General features: G+C 38.5%; 1 protein-coding gene across 15 annotated transcripts in view; it reads left to right on the forward strand.

The window, feature by feature from the left end:
- The window catches only part of CACNA1C (calcium voltage-gated channel subunit alpha1 C), a 433,748-nt gene that overhangs the window by 32,034 nt on the left and 380,787 nt on the right, over positions 1–20,927 (forward strand). The gene's annotated exons all lie outside the window — the stretch shown is intronic.

A 20,927-nucleotide genomic window follows, 5' to 3' on the forward strand; every position in this document is an offset into this window, starting at 1 on the left:
TTACCACCTGTTACAGTTGAGCTGGATTTAGAAAAGAACGTTCCAAAAATTGTGCAGGTGCTGTGTGTGGTGTTGAGGTTAACAAATTTCTGCGTGCTGCAGAAGTGCTTGGTAACTTTTAAACTGCAGGTATTTGGGGGAGATATCCTTTAATCAGGGACTATATGGTGGTTTTTGTCTTACAATGTGCTGTTGTGAAAGTGATACTGTCCTCCTCTCAGGTGATACCCGAGAGCACAGCTTGATGACTGATTTCTGGGAAGTACATTCATGCTTGCATTTCAGACACGTGTATTTATTTGGTTGAAGAGTGTTTGTGTGGTTATTTTTTTTTTTTAGTTGTGGTTTTTTGTTTTTTTATTCTTCTCTCTTACGGGGGCAATATAGCTTTTCTTCTGTCACCACTGATGCCAGTGTTGGTACTTTGGGATAGAGCTGTCCATATAAAAAGGCAAGAGTGTTTACTTTTGGCTTAGCACGAAGCCATAGCCAAGAATTTTGTCCAGTAAAGGCACAATACAAAACAGCTCTGGAACACAGTTCCCTGAATTAGCAGAAAACATTTTTTTTCCTCTCAAGTATGTGAACAAATCTGCTATTTGTCTGGTTGAACCAGGATGAAAACTTACTCCCAGAGTTTAGGAGCTGGGATGTTATTTCCTGATTAAAATTTATTGAGACTTAAGAAATTTTAGAGCAATAGTGGAGAAAAACAAAAGCCATACTTCTAAAGTAGCGACAACTGGGATGGCTGACAGACGTTGTAATTCAAAAGATTCATGCTGTTCTTGGAAGTCAGTCATTTGATTAAATATCTCTTGAAATTTAATAAAACACACTACAAACTTCATTAATTGCTGAAACAGTACTTCTTTGTTTTAAAAAAAAAAGGAGGGGGGAGTAAAAAATTTGTAGTTGAGTACATTTGCACTGTAACTCCTTTAAGAAATTTAAAAATAGGAGCAGGAGGTGATAAATTATTGTTAACTAATCTCTATATTCACAATATACGTGAGTTGGTCTTTTGTCTCTTTTGCTGCTCCTTGTTAGCATGATTTAGTGTTTAACAGTGGTGAATTGTGGTATGGATGTTTAAAAAACTTCGGTATGGCACCTCAAAAATTACTATATTTAATAAAAAGCAGATTTAATCGATCCTTTGGTGAAAAAACCAGTATGTTCATTGGATGTTCTGACTTTCAAGGCTGAAAGAGGAAAATGAAGCAGATTTGAAGGTCAGAGGATCACAATTTGTCTTGAGGTTAATTGGATGTGGGTATTTGCCTTAATTCAGTGAGGAGGCTGCTGGCTAATACTGGGTTGAAAGTATGTTCATAACTGAATGAGGTATATTAAAACTGTTCTACAATCAAGAAATATGTGCACCTCGCTATTCTGCATCTGTTTTGCTTTATTTGGTCAGTCTATCAAAACACTAATGTTGTTTGTGAGTAGGATTTTAAAAAACTCAGCCAAGCAAGAATTATCATCTCAGGAAAGTTTGGAAATGTCATAGCCTTGAGGATGAGGAGGCATTGTTAATTTATCTAAATAGCTGTTTCACAGAAGTAGAGGGAGAACAAAGTAAAATGAGGAGTCTGCTTGAGTCCACTTCTTGTTCTTTGTGTCTTAATGGAAAAAAAAATTAAAAATGGAAAACGGGTTGCTAATGTATCCCATGAGGGGCTTGTGCTGGTGCAATCAAGACTCTCTTCTACACTAGAGATCAAACCCTTGAGCTCTGAGTGCTCAGTAGCCTTTGGTCCTGTTATCTCTTGTGTTTGTGGTCACTGGATTTTGTGTGTTTTGTGGGTTTGTTGTTGTTGTTTTCTCAGTGATATACATGTCTCTTGGCATGGATATACTGCTGTTGAGAAACACACTTCTGGAGTCATGTGCTGCACTTTGTGAGTAAAGTCCTGAGAAACAGGGAGGGGAAATGGAGGCAAATGGGTGAGATAAGGGTGGAAAAAATGTTAGTTGTGTTTTATAATGGGATGAAAGAATAGATGAAACTTGGAGTTAAAGGAAAGGTATTCCATAAGGCAGGAACTGTACAAGAGTGGGCCTTGCTGTCAGAGAGGCAAACTGTACATGGAAGAGACTAGAAAGAAGATGGGGTTAATAATATGTTTGTGTAAAAGCTCATCTCATTCTCACTTCATCTTTTTCATCTTTTTCTACCTGTGAGCATGTATTTCACAATCAAATTTATTTTGTACCTATGAAGTCCTTGAGCTCTGAAGGCCTTAATCTGGTACAGGCAATGAGTGTCTGTGTGCAATGTGTGCACAGAGGTGTGTACTGAGCAAAGTGTGATCAGATGTGTACAGAATCCTTGTGGGTGCCCAGAAGAAATCATCCCTGTGTGAGAACTCTTGATTCACTTCCATTTTGTAATTTAGTCTTTTTAGGGTTAAAGCTACCGCAGAAACTCCCTCATCCCTGGTTTCCTGAGCCGTCCCTAACTTCTTGAGACACAAGAAACTTTCTACAGAAAACATGATGGACAGTAACTGTTTTACAGGGTCTGAAAGGGACAGAACAACAGTTTTCTAATGAGCTGCCACGTTTCCCTTAGGGACTGAATATTCCTCCTCTAAGGTTTTCTTATAACTTTTCGAACAAGGCGACTGAAGGAAAAATTCAGTCAGTTGTTTTTAACAAGATAATGGAGTAGAGGGTGGTGAGGGAAGAGAAAGGAATTCTAGATTATGTGAGTGGCTTCTTTCCTTCTCTCTATACAAGTAAAAAATGATACCTGCATCATGTTTTGATGAATAATTTCTCTGTATGAAGTTCATACCTGTGACCAGCCATTGGTCAAATAGGGCACACACAGTGCTGTATGCCTTCCACAGAAGTCTTGGAGGCTCATTTACCTGTACAAAACCATGTCTTCATTTTAATAAGCTTTATCTGCAAGATGTATTTGATATGATGCCACAGTGATGAGCACTGGAACTAACTACAGAAGAGTCCAGTGAAGAATTCCTTCCTTTTTGCAAGAATTGTGAATAGCTGTTATGTATAACAAGTTTAGGCCAAATACCACACAGATATTCTGACTGTTTCTCTGCAATCTGTCTTCCCATAATAATAATTCCTATAAATCCTCAAGCAATTTTTGTCAAGTCTAGGGATGATAACTTGGACTGTGAAGGACTTTCATTTTCTAAATGCCCATTTATACTAAACCCCGAATTTCACATTTTTATGCTGCCTGCAGTGTCTTTGTCACTGGCTTTAAGAAAAATGCCAGAACAATATAATATACTCATAATAAATGCTTGAAATTGGCTTCAGCAGTTTTTATATGTTACCTCTGCAGTGTGTTCCTGGAAAACTCTTGAACTTGCTCAAATGGAGGGGAGTCGTATTAGGTGCAAAATTTTTTTGGTATTAATGAAATCACTGAGACTTTGTTTAAATTTACTTGTAAAGTAAATTTCTGTGCAAAGAGCCATTGTGTATTAATGCAGTCAGGAAGACTGGAGCTAGTTTGAGGGGAATTAGTTAGCCTGCATCAAAGGCTGCAACTGATATGGAGGCTTTCTGCTTTTGTCCATGCAATTATGTATTAGAACAGAGATAACAGAATAAAACTATAGACTGCCTAAGATAGGAAGCTGAGAGGAAAATGCTTCTGTCACTTTACTGGCAACTGCAAATGGCACAAGCCTGGACAATGTCACAGCATGGTGATAACATAATGAGGTTAAGACCAAAGTTTGCAACACGTTCCAGGGAAGGCAGCTCAGTTGGTTGTTTATGCTTTGGATAAAGAGCAGGAGAATATTCCTGGTGTTGTTTTGATAGCTCTGCTTTCCCTTTCTTGTCCTTATTACAGGAAGGAAATCCTGTTGTACACTAGTTAAATTTAAAAAAAGATCTCTTGTGTTTATATGTGAGCTTATAATGGTGTGTCACCCTCGGACTAATTTGTTAAACCTGAAATAGGACCCTGTGAAAGGAAAAATGGGATTTCTGCTTGCTTGTTAGTGGTTTTGCCAGTTTGTGTCTGCCTACAGAAAGGGGGCTTGCCTTTCAGGAAGGTATGGCTGCTTTATTAACTGGTGATTATGGTAATATCCACTTGAGCTGGTTATTCATGTATTAAAAAAGAAGAAAGTGTCCTTAGATTTTTTTTTTTTTGGTATTTTCAGCAGGCTGACACAATACACGTGGATGTGACTATCTATTATGTTTCTTTATATTGATATAACAAACTTAAGCATTTTTTTGTGTCCAGAATTCTGGAGTCACCAGACTGAACAGCCTCTCAATTTTTCTTGTGCAAAGTCAGAAAGTGTTAGAGAGCAAAGTGTGGGTGAGAGGGTCAGGAAAAGAAAGGGTGGCTTTTCTGCATAAGGGTGAGGAAGAATACTGCACAAAGGCTTTTGGTTCTGTGATGTCATTGCTATCATGCTGCTGTGACAGTTTCCAGCTAGTAAGTGAATAATGAGAGATGCTAACATCAGGGGTGAGGATAGAGTGCATACCAAGCTAATAAACTCTGATAGGTTTATTACCTTGGGCCTTGTGCCAGTGGTGCTACAGCTGGGGGAGGTTATAGAACTTGAAAAGTGAGGAATAAGTGACAGAAGCTGCAAGAAGGGATGCTGAGGAGTTTGGAAAGGGACGGGAGTCAGGATGAGGAGAAGAAAGGAGATTTTGCCAAAAAATCTTCCAGGACTTCTTCCAGAAAGATTGTGAATCACTGTGATTCTAAGGAAGTTAAATATGATGGAATTTAGGCTCAGCATTTCCCAAAGGTCTCAGAAGTCCTGCCTCTTGCAAAGAGAGGCTGATACTCAGCATGTCTAGGTGTAGTGAAACACAGGGTGGAAGAATAAGCTTTGGGTTTGAGAGCAAGACATTCAAGCTCGTCTGCTGGTCCTAGTGTTGGTAAACTGTGTAGCCTTGGATAAATTGCTGTCTCAAGTTTCCCATCACACAGACCATTAGAAGAAATGCTGTAGAAAGACTGATCACTAACTGGAAAAATAAAGGTAAAAAGTAGCATTTTTTTTCCCTAACACAGTGGTGTAATTTTCTGGGCTTTACGAAGATGCAACTGGGAAAGTGAAGATTGACATCTGTGTTACTAGTGGGACCAAAACTACTGGGTTCCCTGAGTCCTGATCCAATCCCAGCCTTCTGTTTCTCTTTATACCAGTGGCCCCAGTGTCCTCAACCAGTCTGTGCTTCTTTTTGTTTGCCACCTCTTTGTTTGCTCTAAGATCTCTCATATGTATGTGTCCCTATTTTTTGTTGCTGTTTAGATTCATTATCTTTGCTTTGCCAAGTAATTTTCCTCCTTCCATTGCAGCTTCTACCAGACCTGCCCCTTTTGCTTTTTCTTTTTCCTTCTAACTTCAGTCTCCCTTCCACAGTGGTTTCATATGTTTCCCATCTGTTTCCTCATTTGATCTCAGTGCTATGTTCACTCAGCTTCAGCTTCCTGACCACTTCTCTTGTTAATTCTACTCTTAAATTCTTTTCTGCTCCTAAACCTGGTCTCTTTAATCAAGCCATTAATCCCAGTGCACATTCTAGGCTTCTTCTTTCTTATTTTCTAGCTCCATTCTCAACACATTGGTCTCCTAGTCTGAGCCTGTCTCTGGTTTGGCCTTAACCCTTTTGCTTTTGAGATCAGTGTCCTTCCCAATGATGTCTGGATGCCAGCAGTAGAAATACTGAGAGAGCAGCCTCAACTCAAAGCTCAGTTGCTTTATTCCAGCTTGATTCAGAGCAGATGAGAGCAATTATTGTATGGGTCCTTGAAGGCCTCTGTAGCCCTTGTTCAACTCTGTGGATGTGACTCACATTCTGGTCTGCTAAGATCGTAGAATCATAGAATGGTTTGGATTGGAGCAGATCTTAAAGATTGTCTTGTTCCAACCTCCCTGCCATGGGCAGGGACACTTTCCACTAGACCAGGTTGCTCAAAGCCCCATCCAACCTGGCCTTGAACACTTCCAGGGATGGAGCAGCCAGCACTTCTCTAGGCAATCTGTTCCAGTGTCTCACCATCCTCACAGTAAAGAATTTCTTCCTAATATCTAATCTGAACCTGTTCTCTGTCAGTGTGAAGCCGTTCCCCCTTGTCCTATCACTGCAGTTCCTGATGAAGAGTCCCTCTCCGGGTGTCTATGAAGTCTCCATTCAACCTTTCCTTCTTTAGGCTGAACAGCCCCAGTTTTCTCAGCCCGTATTCATAGGGGAAGTGCTTGATTAGTATTTGTAATGGCAGTTTGGGTTTTAAGACTTAGCAGGTCTCTGAGGAGCCTGTGCAAAAGGAGATTTTCAAAAGCCAATTTGGCCACACTTAAGCGGGTGGGCAAGACAAAAGATGCAGCCCTGACACAAAGGCCTGTATTGTGGTGGTCCATATGAACTTGTCGCAAAGAATATGTTCACTAAAGAAAATAGTTGTTGAGATTTTTTTACTGAACTAGGATAAATCATTGGATATTATTAAAATGTTTTTTTTTCATACCATGCACAAATGTTCAGCCTGAGAGAGAAAACAGCATGAAAAACTCATATTAGCTGGTAAAATCACAATTAAAAGCAATTGAAAACAGTATCTTAATAACTGAAAGTGTTGGGTAGCTTTAACAGAAGTAGTACTACAGATTCACCTCCATTAATATCTTCCATACTAAAACGTAACACGGTGCTTCACTGAATGAGTGAAATATTGAAAAGTGGCATAATAGGCTTTCAAAATTAAATAATGAATTATATCTAATGCTGTAATGAAATCAAGTACATTTACATTAGGCAGTATGTAACATAATAAAGAAAAGAGGATTAGGAGACCAAGGGGGAAAAGTAGGTTTCAGATATGATTTGAAAGTGAAATATGTGCTTTTGAGGCAAAATTCGACTATTCAAGAAGGGCTGACCTGGTTCAGAGGAGCTGCAGAGGAAGGACCTTTGTATAAACAGCTCTAAGACTGGTGGAAGAAATGGATACTCATGTTCCTTACAGTAAGACCTTAACTGTAATTTTTGTGTAAGTAGGACTTAAAGAAATAGTAACTTGAAATTTGCAGGCTGTACGGTTCTGTGTAAGTGATTTTGAAATTTTAATTATATATTCTGGTTCTGATTGATGGCAAGTTTACTGGTGTAGTCCAAACATTAAGCCATTTATCCCATTTCTTTAGACAGCTCTGATTACCATTTTCCCTTTCATTATGTATAGGCTTTCTAAAATCTTTGACTTAACAAGTGTGTTAGATTTTTTTTTTCTTTAGGTGGCAATTATCTTTGTTTATCAATCCTTAAGTTCACTGTAGGATTTTTGTGTGTGTGTGTTTTGTTTGGGTTTTGTTACTACTTGTTTTACCTGTTCAGGAAAGAGGAAAAAAATGTGGAAGCAGGCCAAATAAGAGTATTTAGGTACTGTTGTTTTCACTGTAGTCTAATTCCTACCACTGCAAAAGTAACAGTGTCTTTCAAAAGCAGTGGAAATTTCCAAAATGGCAGGTACTTTTTGTATTCTCCTTTTGATACAAGTATCCTTATCATTCTGTAAATCTGTGGGATGTCAGACTTCTGTTCGTGAGTTCTTCAGAATCCTTTTAATGACATTAGGAAATAAGCATCCAGAAAATCTAGAAATACAATGGAACACATATGACCTTTAGATTCCTTCATGTACAGTTTGTGTTATACTACATTCTTGGGGTTTTAGTCAGGCAAACTTCCCTCTGACTTCACTGGAGTTCACTTGACTGTCACCCAAATCCAACCACTAATTTAGTGCATGCCATTGAAAAACAATCGTTGGAACACTGGGCTTTGCTGACATCTACAAAATCATTGACTCTAAAGGCAACGCTCCATGTACTTGTGCAAACTAGAAAAACTTTTCATAGTTCTCTTAGAAATAAAAGAATGGATGTGCTGCTTGCCAAGGGGCGGAATCGCCAAAAGGGAAGAATATGTTTTTTGTGTTCGTCAGAGTTTTGACGGGCTATTCCTCTCAAGGACAATTCCTATTTTTCCCCCCTGTTTTCTAACTCCTAAAGCGTGAGGGTCTGTGTGTTGTAGCAGCTCTTCAGTCCTCCCGGCTGAATGACAGTCTGTACTTCCAAGCAAGCTAAGACCACGCATGAATTTGACCCTTGAGAAATGTGCTGGGCAATTATGATTGAGTTTGCCTACAACCTCGTGGAAGAAAATCTCTTTTCTTCTTGTATGATAACCATGAAGAGCCTTTACTTAGCAAAGATATTTCTCAGTTAAGAAGATGATGTTGGGAGTTGACCAGTTAGGGAAAGACTTCCAGTAAGCAGCACAAAATTAATGTCTCTTCAGTATGTTGCATTTCTGGTAGATGCTGGGAAGTTGGCATAGTAGATTATCTTCTTAAGATATCCTTAACTAGTTCTTTTTCAGCTAAGCCTAAGCAAGGGAGCTGGACCATTTTTGGACAGCAGTGTTTTTCTAACTTTTTACTATAACCTTAATAATTTGTGATGATCTGTGGAACACTAAGGAATGCATATTTTGCTCCACTGAGACATTTTAATGGTGTACAGCTTCAGAGTTTTATACATATGTGATATAAATTAATGTCTTGATGCTCACAATGAGCTTATCCATGGAGACTACTTTAGGCTTGGATGCTGAACAGCTGGCCAAAGGAGCACACCTGCTCTTTGAAAGCCGTTACCCTCCTGAGGTTGCTGCTATACAGTTTCTTTAGAGTCTGTCTAACAGTGGTGTCAACACTTTAGCCCCATGCATTAAATTTGGCAATGGCACGAGCAAGATGCTCAGCTCCCACAGTATAAGCTTTCCAGAATGGAAATGGCATGTATGTGTCGGCAAGCATGCAACTGTTTTTCAGGCTGTCCTCATAAACTTGCACTGAGGCAGAATTTGGGGTTTTGGAATTAATCCTCTTCTGCTGGTTTGCTATTGTCTGTTGCCTGTAAAATTTGTATTTAGGTAGCTTATATTAGAAACTGAAGTGAACATCTTTTGCATATGATTATCTTCAGCTGGTATGTTGAAATGTTTTTCTAGTTAACAATAAATGTGCTTAATCTTTCACTGTTACTCTTTGATCTGAAGCACGATGAATGCTTTTTATGTGGACATTTTTAAATGTTTTAGTTTTATTACATCCCCTCAAACATAAAACCTCACGCAGAAGCGGAACTTGCATGTAATTTTATTATTATTATTTTTATCCATTGAAAACCAGTTACAGTTCTGTTATCCTTGCGTGGCCTTATTGTCTGAGTCACTTTAACACAAGAATCCCTGTTTAGATGAGATTATGCAGCCAAACATGTGGTCACAAAAGATTTTTAAAGATCTAGTTGCATAATTGTTTCACAATCTAAACTTGTATTTAAAAACAAACAAACAGAAAGCTTCTCCTCATTATGGTCGCCAAGATAATGTCTGAATCTGAACAAAAGGCACATCAGTGCCCTTCAGGAGTAGTTGGCTGAGATGAAGGACTGCGAGTTGAAATAACATGGAAGAGAATGCACAGCTCCTGTAGCTGTAAATGCTAAATCATAACAATGACAAAGGAAGATGTCAAACACATGTGAGATTGGTATCACTGTGGTGACAGGTGTTGGGGCATTTAACTGTTAAGGATTGTTTTCCAATCTGTACAAGGAAATCTTGCTGTTTCTGCTCTTTAAAATCATTGCCGTCCTTGCAACAAAGGAAAGGAAACAGGATTTCCAGCTTCCCCACTTCCATTAAATGCCTCAGGTGCCTCCTGAGTCCAAGAAGCTAACTGAGCATTTGCTTGTGCAAATACTGAATAATCATGTGCAACTATAGGAACTGGAGTGGTTCTGTATTTTCATCTGGAGTTTTCTATAAAATCCGGTGCTGTATGTCAAAGTAGGGAGTTGAAAGTTGGCATCTGCAAGTAGATGTCTGGGCTGGATGTGCAACAGTGGCATACATCTTGTGTTGCATTGATTTCTACCAGCAAGAATCTGATAAATCTCCTTTAAACCAAACAACTTGTATCCTAATTTTTATAAGTCAATAACCATGATATATTCTTCCCTTATTCAACCTGAACCAAGTCTTAGCTGTGAATCAAGTCACTGGCTATTTTACAGCTCCTATCTTTATTTAACGTTTTCATTGTATCCCCCTTCTCATTTGACAACTATACAATTTTTATCCATCTCAGGAGTGTGTGTTATGTTTTCCTCCTGACACAAATAAATTTTTGTTTATAGCAGTTCATACTCCAACATTACCCTTTACTTACTCAAATTAAATGTTTAACACATTTTACAACACACTTAAAAATTACATTGCAGTTTCCGCTTCTTGAGGGTTTTTTTGGTTTGTTTTTTTCCCCTGGTATTGTATATAAATATTAATGTCCAGATCTACTTTGTCTCCACTTTTCATTGTCCCTATGATAAAACCAGCACTGCTGCTGCTTTGTTTTCCTTTTGACACATCAGGCTGTTGGATGCAAGTATTTGACAGCTCATAGGGGAAAAAGGAAGAAGCAGAAGAAGCAGAGTTGAATGTTTTAGCCTTTCAGAGGCCATGAATATGAGGATGTGTTTGACTATTTCTGATCTTTCTGTACTCAAATCTTATGAAGTGAAAGAAAAAGAGAAGGAAAATATGTATGCTGAAGTGTATTTGTAACTTTCAGAAGGTCTAATTCTGCTAAGTTTTGGACCTGTACTTAGCAGTCGTTGTACAGAGGATTTGACTATATGAAGGACATGGCATTTTAAAGGTATAAAGAGCAGGAGCTAATCTAGGGAAAATGCAATGTGGTATTTCAGAGGAGTAACTGCTGATACAACCTTGGGAGTACTTCTGATAAATAGCTCTTGAAATAAATTCAGTCCTGGCTGGCAGTTCCTTTTGGAAATGTTTACCTTTGCTTTCACATTTCAGTATGTATTGAAAAAAGAGACCACAGAGATGTTGATCCCCCTTCCAGAGGAAGAGAGATCACAGCTTGTATTCAAGGGATCACAGCTTGTATTCAAGCTGCTGCTCATGTGTTTCTCTCCTCTGTTCACCTTGGTTACTTCAAGTCATTTTCCAGGGTAGACAGGTAACATTGTTGGGCTCTGGTGCAAATCTAAAGGAGTATGTTTAAAACAGTCAGAGTCTTTTGTGGTTCATTCCCTCCTTTCATCATCCAGACCTGAACTGACATGGCTCCCAGCTTGTGTGGCCACTGCTGCTTATTAATAAAACACAAAGAAATGTTTCATTGGATGATAACTTAATAAAAGAGACTTTTTTTTTCCTTTTCTTAATAGAATATTAATTTCCCACGCAGGATTTTCATATCAGTGGTTCTTCAGTATGCCTTGGGCTTGGGTTTGGTTGGTTGTGGACCAGGGTTATGGATGTTTCTGGGCGGTGCTCATAGCAACTCATACCCCTGAAAGGCTGTGTAATTGTCAAAGGTAGGCCTTGTTCATGTCATTCCCAGTCTTTAACAAAAGAACACACTGGTACTGACATGGATGTCCAGGGTAACAGGCACCAAGCTGGAGGCTTCCTCTTTGTCTCTGTGTGCAGACACAGCAGTAGCTGAGTGTGTGGGAGGAGTGCCTCTTCCTCTTCCTTGCACCTTCCCTCCTGTCTCACTGGGATGTAGCGGGTCCATTGGGCAGTCTGTGCAGGAAAGAAGGCTGTTAAGCTCTTGGAACACTGGCAGAGCAGGTAAGGCCTTTCACTGCCCTCCCATGGGTGACTGTTTGTTCGAGCTTTGATCAGGAGAGTGTTAAAAATTGCCTCTAATCAATGCATGTGCTTATATGGTCAGAGGGCTGAGCACAGCTGAATGCGGTCACAACCACGGTGCTCTGTGTGCCTCTGGCTACAGAAACCGATGTGCCTTCACTGTTCCAGCCCACGAGGCAAACTGGGCTCTGCAGAGCCTTTGACCTTTTGAAAGCATGAAAATCCATAGGGAGCTGAAAATTATTCCTTTTTCATTGAACTGCTTAAAATAAAGTGGCCTATGACCTCTTGAAAGTATGTCTGACCCTGTGGGACTAGGGAGAGACCAAATGAACTAGACCGTAGCAGGACCCAGAGGTGAGCACAAACTTACAGTTTTAAGCAAATTCCATAGATCAGACTATATTGTGAAGTGGGAGGTGATGATTTTAAGCACCTAGTCTTGCTTTCCACTGGTCTTATAAATTAATGCAGCAACTTCTCTATCAAGCAAAGGGACGATGTGTATAGCATATTTATAAGGACAACCTCACTTCTGATTTAAAGCTGCTTAAGAATAATGTAACCTAAAAAAATATAGAGGTTTTTTTCCCTCCATGCATTCTTCTACTGTTATATGAATTTACACCAAGAATGAAAATGTATTTCCTAACTCTATGTAAATTCTGACAGATCAGGCTTGAGTCATGGCTTGATTGTCTCTGTTAGAAGGACCATAATTTTTCCTGTTTTCGCTATTTCCTATATCCTTCTTTTTTTTTTTTTTTAGTTCTCCTGAAAGAATGGCCATTGGAGGTAGATAAAGTTTTCAGTATTGCTCTCTCCTGGCACACCATCTCCTAGCGCAGCATCAAAGTTAATAGCTCATTGGGCATCCTTTGGAATCTTATTAGCCATGTTATCCAAAGATTTGCCCTGATGCTTGTGTTCAGTTGACCTTGGATGTGATCTGAAAACCACCCTGAATAATTGTTATTCTCCAATATGTACTGACAGTCTGATAAGTTTGACCTGCATTCCCTGATCCCAGACATACACCTTTGTTTTTGACTATGTTGAAACACATTGTTCAATAGTTCCCAATTCTCTGATAAGTACACTTAAGCCTGCACTGCTTTAGCAAAATTGGAAACATGCAGGTTGATCTCAGTTGGTAAGTAAGTCTTGCTTGAACAGCTTGCAAAAAACATGTTGTGTTTCTTCTGCTGTTTGGCTACTCCTGTCATGTCTCTCCATCTTCTCTCCATTGTACCTGCTGGAGCCCTGTGTTATATGCAAGTAATCGTGTAGTTATGCTGTTCTGCTATCAGTAAATACATTTTAATTGGACTAGAGAGCAAGAGAGACTGATTGTGAGCTTTAAGTCCGTTGTATTTACTTGCCATATTAAAACCTGTTATTTTAGATACCCTGGTCTAAATCAGAAAAGCGAGAACTGAAAGCTTGCAAGCAAATCCAAGTCTTGCTTCCTAAGACACAGATAAGAACATACACTCCCTCATCATACACAAGTGAGTAAAGGGGTGACAATTGTAAAGCAAACACTGAGGGGAAAGTGGCTCATAGAATAATGCACAGGAAAAAGCACCGAGTGAATTTTAAAAGCTATTGTTGTGCCTGGCCAACAAGGATTGTACAACAATTTGTTCGGACATTTAATGCCAGAAAAAGAAATTGTTCCTGCTTCAGGATATTTGCCATTTTCTTTACAATAGCAAAATACTGTATACAAACCTAAATGTTTTGGAATCTAATCTCATCATATCCATCAAATGACCATGCTTGAGGTATTTATTGATGAGACTGGATAAATCCTAGCTGAAGAGAACATCACTTGTCTTGGAGTGAGTAAAATCCTGGGCATCATGCCAGACTCTCAGGGACAGTTTTGCCTTGATGGCATATAGGGATTTATACTTGTCTTTATTTTCATCACTGAGTGCCAGAGCAGGGAGAAAAGAGGCAGGAGGAAAGCAAAAGTACTGTATTCTCACATGGATGCTATTTACTTAAAAATTAAAATCTGCTCATTACCTCATTGTTTGCTGTTAAAAAAAAAAAAGTAGACTTCATTTTAGATGATAGTCTGTGCTAAACATGAATCAGATACAATACTCCCTCACAACCTAAATTATGTTTTTTATGCTGAAATACTCATAATCCTGTGACAGTAGAAGGCAGTTTACATTAAATAATCTTACACTGGACTGCTGATAAATAGGCTGAGTTCTTGGTAGATTGTTTTCTTGCTGCCAGATGATGTTTTATTTCAGTGAGCAAAAATTCATTTTCCAGTCTGCTTTCAGTGAATCATAGAGAAGTATATACACTTTAAAGGTGGAAAATGACCAACACATAAGCAGTGTTTTATGACTTTCAGTAAAACCTTTTGTTTTGATCACTTATTATGAATTTTTCCACTTGGGAGTTGATTGACTGACTTGTGCAAGGAGCAATACTTTCCACCTATTCCCTATAGCCTCACAGGAAAAATATCATTCCCGGACAAAAGTTGAGTCAGGAGACAGAAATGACTCATTCTTTGTACCATTCCCCTCTGACATTACTTCATGAACAATCAAGAGGTTTAGTCTAAAGTATTACTGTTGTATAAGAATGCAGAAAGTTTACATTAACTCTGGGGGAGAATAGAACAAGAATTTGGAAGTAAGGTCCCTTGAGGGTTGATAATTAGACAAACTGCATCAAGCTGAGGAAATCCCCTAAACTGAAAATAATTAAAGACTGGGAGAAGTATGCAGGAGAGGTACAAGCCTGTCCTGTCATTGGTCTTCCTTTGGGTTTTGACTGTGGTCGCTCCTAGAGGCACAGTACTGAGTTAGATGAACTCTTTTTTTTTGGAGGGGTGGGGGAGTCTGAAGACCAGAACTTTGGGATTCAAAACCCAGAAAGAGTCCAAGACTTTGTTCTATGGTTTTGTGGCCAACCTTCTGCTGGCCACAGAGGGGAAGGAAAGAAAAGGAAACAATGTACTTTGAATACATGTCTTCAAAGGTCAGTAGTCTTTGACTTTTTGTAGGGCCATAGGATGGGTTGGGTTGGAAGGGATTTTAAAGATCATCCAGTTTCAACCTCCCTGCCGTGGACAGGGATACCTCCCGCTAGAGCAGGTTGCTCACAGCCCCATCCAGCCTGGCCTTTTAGTGAATTTGGTTTAACAAACATAATTGTAACATAATAACAATTGTAAGTGAAGCTGAAGATTTGTGGCTTATTATTATAATCAAATCTGAGGAAAGAGGAAGGTTCAAGGTTGTCAGCTGAGACGCTCATCCTGAGACAGTAATGTAGGAGCCACAAAACTCAGGTAGACATCTGAAAATGCCCTTCTGTCTCAAATTGTTAATTTTGTTGGTAATAGTGTTTGGCTTCATATATATTGTGGACTTAGATCTGAATTAATTTGGGAAATGAAATCTGAATGTGACTGATAAAACTATTCACAGGGAATTTTCTACTTTCGTATCCCTTCATGTGGGAGAACTCTTCTCAAGAACATCACTTAATTCCCTCTTATTGGTTTTTAATTGGGCTGGTCATCAAAGTCTTGTAAACCAAAATCACCAGTGATTCCTGCCATGTGATAATGGTATCCATACATATATTAACTTTGCATTGCTAACAGCAAAACTAAATTCTGTGCTTTCCTGAATCTTTCAGGATGCTGTCATCCATTGTCCAAAGTACTGAAGGTAAAAATGGTCTTCCTTTTAAATAAAGAAGTATTTACTTTGGGAATTCAGTAATTGTGAAAGAGTATTCAGCAAAAATTCTTCAGCTCAGGGTTGTACAAAGAATTAGAAGAAAGGAATTAAGCTGAGATGGTAATCTCAGCTGGAAATTAAGGGGGAGGGAGGCAGATAATTTCATGGTGTTGGTTTGTTCGTTTATGATTTATCCCTCTATTCAAAACATGGGGTTTTAAATCTGATTTTGTTTTCACATTGTAATTAAGCAAGAAAAGTGTGAAGTGACACTATGAATAGTGCATTCGAGTCTTGGCAGTGTAGGGTCACAAAGAAGCTGACAATTCAGCATCAGACTTGTGACAGTTTTTGCTGTATTCATGGTGTCCTTCAGTAGCTTTATTTCAAGGAGCTTTCGGTGGAGAGTCACATACAAGGACTATGAAGGAGATGGCAGGACCCAAGGCATTTCAGCCTCTCTCCAAGGAAAACAGACCTAGCAGCATGGTCTAGATACTGTCCCTATTTTCATCAATTCCCCAGCCAGTGTGAGTCCAGATATAAGTGTCCTAGATATCTGAAAAAATGGATCTCTCTAAGGCCTCAGAAACCTTGCTGGAACAGAATCCTCTTAGTCTTTCCAATAAAGTTCCTGACCAGGGAACTTTCTTAGAAGACAGCTTACAGGAACAGGCTGTGCTTACTCCTCACACACAGTACCAACAAGTGCCAGCTCTAGTCACATAGGGGTATTCTACCCTACTTTAACAAAGTATCTGCTTCCCTTTTAGTCTTCTCACTTTCTCTGTATAGGAAGCACAGCACCAGTCTGATGTTTTTCCAAGGTGGCTTAACCAGTTTACCAGCTGTGGAGAGACCATACTGCACCCCATAGAAGCCTAGATATGTGAGAATTTTGAGGTGACTGCATTCATTCTCTGTATTAGTAACGAAAGGGAATTTCCCTGGGCTCAGGAACTAGCCTGAGATGAGCTCTGTGGCATCTAGGTCAGTCTCTAGTGTTGTCTGAATTGAAGATCTGGATGCTGATCCTTTATGTTGGAAAATATCCTGCTGGTTTTGCATTAGTTTTTGGCATTTCTTGGATTCTCTAGGAAGACAGTTCAGCAAAATTATTCTGAAAGCCAATACAAATAAGCTGAAAATGGTTTGGTTTTTTTTTTTTTAGAACACTAATATATCACCAGGATGCCACTAGAATCCAGACATTGATGCATTTGCAAATCAGGATACTTTTCTCTGTACACATGCTTCTGTAAAATTTTGCTGTTAAATTTATCTTTTGTTGGTAAGGTTTCTTTTATGGACCGCTGGTGGTTGCTGCTGATTTCCTGAGGATGTTAAAATAATCTAGTGCAACTTGGAATTGCAGTTCTGAATTTCTAAGGACAGGCAAGCAAAACTGCTGTTACATAATCTGTGGATAGATCTACTTGACTTCTAATTGGCCCTTGTGCTCTCTGTATCAGCAGATGTGATTAACATAGGCCACTCTGTGATCAGTGAACTTCTCGGAATCTCGGATTTTTTTTCCTTTTTTTTTTTTGTTATGGCCTAGAATTCTGACCAGAACCTGTCTTGTTATATCATTCCTCATTTCACAACTTTTCTAAGAATAGAATTGTCATGAAAAAGTAATCATACAGTCACAAGTAATAAGGAAATTAGTGATATGTTAGTTGTTTCAGGGCATTTGGTGTCACTTCCTGCATTTGAGTTAGGTACCTGCATTTAGGACAGGCATCAGCTCCCGTTTGACACTTACTTCTTAAAGAGAACAATTTTAACAATGTCATGAGAAGGTCACAGAGCCCACATAAGTATCATCTGTGAGGGGTTATAGTATTTTGCACTTGTAAATTATAAGTGCATGTATCATGACAATGCCTTTGTCATTTTAGTAATAGTTAATATAGTGTTTCTATCAAAAGCAGTTCAGTTCTATTAGGAAACTAATTATACACTTTTGAAAAGACTCTGATGGTACATAGGACAAAGGAGTTATAAAATAGTTATAAAAATCCTTGAGTTGAAACTTTCCGGTAAGTGACTCAAGCTTATAGTCCTAATTCAACCAGCACAAATAAACCCAGTAAAAATATATATGACCTAAATTGTATGAATAACACTACAGGCTCTGAGAAGGCTCTGTGTATTACCACTGATAGTCACTTTTTGAAAGATCAGTTTAAAGCTGGAAAAGAAAATATTTTTGTTCCTCTCCAAATTAAATTGTCTTTAGCAGAAAAATAGTCATTAACAATAAAATTATGTGCTTGTTTCTTGAAATAACTTTATTGGGAAAAAGAAGGAAGCTGCATTTAGTAATATTGTTCTGAATTTTTTTAAAGCAGCATTGAACTACATCAAATAACACAAGCAGGATAATGTGTTAATATGGATTTTTGAATTGTTAACAATTGTGAGTTGGTTTATTGTTTTTACGTTATGTTGATGCTCTCAGAGGTTCCTTCATTACTGATACAAAGGTTTGTGGTACAGTTGGCACAATACTAGTTCTGGCCATAATCAGTGTTTGGGACAATGTGTCTATGGTGTGTTTGGGAGGATGGAGGGGAGTCTGTGGTCATCACTGTTCAGGTGAAAGCAGCACAGTAGCAGTCTGCTTCTGACAGGGGTGTCAGGATTGAAGGAGCAGGTTGAATTTCAATGGGCTGGAGCTGATTCTAGAAGCATTTTGTGTATCCTGATGGAAATGTCTTCCATACGGATTCAGGTGAAGCTTGTCATCTCGGGTTTGCTATCTTGAGTGAGTGCAGCCACACAGCAAAACAACACTTGAGCAGCACAGAACATTTGCATTTAGCAGCGTGGAGTAGTGCATAGATTGATCTGTGCCATCTATGCCATTAGACTGCAGCAAAATTATTTAAAGAATCAAAGGTGCTAGGAGCCTTAGAGGTAGGCCAGACCCCATTGTGCTAAATATTATAGAGATTAAAAGATGATTCCTGCCCCAAATCTTTCAGCACAGTGCTTGGAAGAAGCAATCCTGTGTAACTCAAAAAGTTTTCTCCAGGTGCTTGGTTATTTTTCACAAATGTGAACAGAGAATATGTCTATCAATGCAAGCTGTTATCTGAGTGAGTTTATCTGAATATCAAGAGCTGTCTTGATGCCAGAGACATGTATAATAGCAAGTGGCATATATCATAGCAACTTACTGCTTTACGTGTCTATTTTTAAGAATGCCTGAGTTTACAGAGCATTTGCAATTTCTTAAGCTGTGCAAATTTACCAAAACAGAAGGAGGGGGTTTAGGATTACTCTGTCATATCACTATATTTGACAGCATAAAATGTAAATTTTTATTTTTAAGGTATGTTTCCTGACATGGTACAATTGGAAGAAAAAGTATCTGTTGCCTCTTGCATGTCTAGAAGTACAATAAAGTACCACTGCTTCGAAACAAAATATATGAGAATATCAGGATGTCACTGGAATTTTTTTGTGCTTTATAAAATTGGCTCTGAATTATGATAGGTATGTTTTCACCTGTATATAAAATTAGCTCTGAATTATGATAGATATGTTTTCCCCGTATCTAATGAATGTAAGATAAAAAATGAATTAGAGGAGTGCAAAGTAAGTTTAAAGCAAAGTAAACCAAACAAAAATGAAAAACCTATAAACTGGGATTTTGCCCTGGCTTTACGGACTCTTTCCCTGGAATAAATGTAATGAGTCTACTATGTTACATTGCTGGCAAGTGTTTATAACCTGTATATCTAGCCCCATACTGGAAACTGAGGATTAAAATGGAAGAATATTGCCACTGTAATTACCCAGTCCACTTTCTATACAATTTTTCCTTAGATTTTTTTATTCAGGTTCTCCTTGTGCCCAAACCTCCTTAGTTTTTGTGATTTAATGTTTGAGAACTGTCACAAACTGATCAAGCACCAGGAATCATGGATATAGCCACAGTATTTTGAAATTAATCTTTGAGTGGCTGGTTGGAGACTGTGGCCAAGGGGTTATGTTTTTCAATTTGCCAAAAGTTTCCAATCTTGTGGTGTGGGAATTAAAAGTAAATCAGGAAAGTGGATTAGGTTGAGAGAAGGAACAACAGGCATCAGACTCTATTCTCTCATTGCCTTCAGATACTTTACAGGTGGATAACAATTCCGGATTGAATGAAGCTAAGTTTTTTAAGAACTGTGGGCTATGATAAATTTGTAACTAGAATTTGAAATGGAATCATCAAGATAAGCTGCATCCATATTTTGTGACCCTTGCAGTACTGCTTTATCCTCCCTTTCTCAACCTCTGGCAGCAAATGGGATATATACACTTTAAATTTTGCATCCCATTCCTGAAGTCTGAAACTTAGAGGGAGATTTTTGTTACAGATTTACATGGTATAAGATGTTGATGTCGGACCAGGATGGAGAATTTGAGTTTTCCTCTAGGTACAAAGTGATTCAAATAAAATAAAATAATGTAATAATTCAACTTCAGTCATTGTAGTGAGTCACTGTCCCAAAGACTTTTTGTTCTGACACAGCAGTGGATTAAGACAGACTCTTCCACAAGTCATTTGGAAGAGCTGTGCAGCTGGCACAGAAGAGGTGTGAGCATGTCTATCTCCTTGACAGACCTGACACTCTTCCAGCTACATTAGGTAAAATTAACTGATTGACTGGGGGCAGCTTCTGGTTTGTGCCAGGATAAGGAAGAAGACCTTGAACATGATTTACCTTCAATTTGTTTTTCATAAACTTTTCGTGTGTAATTGTATTAAGGACAAGCATACTTGCTAGCAATACAAGTGCTTTTGTTTTCCTCACATGTAACTGTGTGCGGAAATTTGTAAAATGCTTATAAAGATGTTAAACTGTAGGACTTCTGATAAAACAGTGTGGCAGCTGGACTTCAATGCAGGGAAGTAATGATTATCATAGTTTAATTATGCCACATACTTTGACATAAGAGGTTTGCCTGTGGGAATCAGTGAAGTTCCTTCCATCTCTATAATTTCCACATGTTCACAAATTTCTAATCTCATACAAGAGGAGATTTTGTGCTTTCCTGTGAAATTTGAGAACCTGGCCACTACTCAAAATGGGTTATCAGACTAGAACAATTAATTGACTGTACTGGATATTAAATGAGTTCTTACGATAATTTCATTATTCTCTTCTCTGATTTCTTATGAATCAGGGTGGTGAAACTTTCATCCTGTGGTTGAAATTCAGTAGGTTGAATATTGTTGCCTTTGATCTGGAATGTCAAAATTTGTATTCTTGACAAACTCTTGGCTGTACACTGGTATTAGGAGGGAAGAACATAGCTTACATGTTAGTTATAGAATAGAATTCTATAGTAGCAATAGAATATAAGAAGAATATAGCTATTATTGCACCATATGAGGTTCAATCTAAGAGGGATTTTGAATTTCAGGATGGGAACATGGGAACATGAAAATGAGTGTGCAGTAGTGCTGTA

The sequence above is a fragment of the Neopelma chrysocephalum genome, unplaced genomic scaffold (assembly GCF_003984885.1).
Source record: "Neopelma chrysocephalum unplaced genomic scaffold, ASM398488v2 Primary Assembly neopelma1_59, whole genome shotgun sequence".
Lineage (NCBI taxonomy): Eukaryota > Metazoa > Chordata > Aves > Passeriformes > Pipridae > Neopelma > Neopelma chrysocephalum.